The following is a 1684-nucleotide window of genomic DNA, read 5'->3' on the forward strand; positions in this document are numbered from 1 at the left end:
CCTAATGAAAATATTACTGTCTGTCCTTTTTCCTCAACTCACTGTTGTCTGGTGAAAAAATTGTCTTTTGGAAACCCTAAGACTAGAGCATTTACATTCTCTTGTTTTGGGGGTTTTCCAACTCAGCTCCCACACCTCACGTGCTGAAAGCCTCACTACCTCCCAAAGCAACTCCTACTGTAGGAGATTTTTACTCATACTCTAAGATATTTGTGTCAATGAAGCTTAGGGCATTCTTTCAGAAGAATAGTCACCTACAAGTAGGGAATACTCTTAACAGCCTCAACACTCAGCTCTTAGCTCAGCCCTGACATTCGTGCCTGTGGCCCAGTCCTCCAATTGTGTGCGCCTTTTTCAGGATTGTTTTGGTTGTTCTGGGTCCCTTGCATTTCCATACACGTTGTAGGATCAGCTTGTCAATTTCTGTAAAGAAGCCAATGGGAATGCTGATAGGATTGCATTTTTTACATTTTCATTAGAAAAGAAATTATGCCAAATCCCAGCACCCCAAATCAACTGCAGTTAATATTTTGGTGTGTTTCCTGTGAACCTTTTTTTTTTTTTTTTTTTTTTTATAATTTTCAGATTTTTTTTTTCAATTGGGTAATATTAGGGAACAGTGTGTTTCTCCAGGGCCCGTCAACTCCAAGTCATTGTCCTTTAATCTAGTCGTGGGGGCACAGCTCATTGGCCCATGTGGGAATCCAACTGGCAACCCTGTTGTTCAGAGCTCGCACTCTAACCAACTGAGCCATCTGGCCGCCCCTCCTGTGAGTCTTTTTAGTGTGTGAGTTCATTAATTTTTATTTTGGGCCCTGTTTTTTTCACATATAATAAGCATTTTCCCATTACTACATACGCTCCATAAGCATCATTTCCAGCTACTGTGTATTTCATGCTTTGCATAATAATCCTTCTATATTTAGGTAATAAGGGAATCGCTAACATTTGATTAGTGTTTTTTATGAGCTGGATGTGGAGCTAAGCACTTTGCGCACATTCTGTCATTTAATCCTCATCGAAACCCTGTGAGGTAGTATCTGCGATTTTACAGAGGAGAAAACTAAGACAGGGAATGCTAATTTCTGAGGTTTTGATTTCAAGCACTTGTCTATAACTTATTAACACTTTCTTCTAAAGGGAGCCTGGAGTGCATGGATCAGATATTTATCAAACGTATAAATAGAACGCAAGTGTTCATGATAGAAATATGAAACTTGCTGACTTAAGGACAGTGTGGTTAGCCTTCCCTGTCTTGGCCTCAGTTTCTTCATCTATACAATGGGGATAACAGCAGTGCCTCCTCACAGTGGAGAAGAGTACATGAGATAATTATATCAAGTCTTATACACAGTCTCTGGCACATAGTAGGTGCTCAGTAAGCAGGAGTTACATGATCAGAGCAGGGGCATACATCAGATACCTTACACTCAGGTAGGCAAAGTCAGCCAGATGTAAAATAATGGGGAGTGGGAGAGAGGGGACCAAGAGAGCCAATACCTGACCAAAGGAGGCAGCTTCTGTCCAATGTCGCCAGGCAGAGCCAACCAGGAAAACAGAGCTACACCAGAGCCAGCCAGGAAAACAGAGCCACACCAGGTATTTTAGCAGAGAGAAGCAATTACCACCAAGGGCTGGGAGAACAAAGGAAAGAAGTTTAGGACCAGGAAGCTTGGGAGAGTGT

Source organism: Rhinolophus sinicus, chromosome 5, assembly GCF_057876585.1.
Source record: "Rhinolophus sinicus isolate RSI-liver-muscle chromosome 5, RSI-T2T, whole genome shotgun sequence".
In the NCBI taxonomy this organism is placed as follows: Eukaryota; Metazoa; Chordata; class Mammalia; order Chiroptera; family Rhinolophidae; genus Rhinolophus; species Rhinolophus sinicus.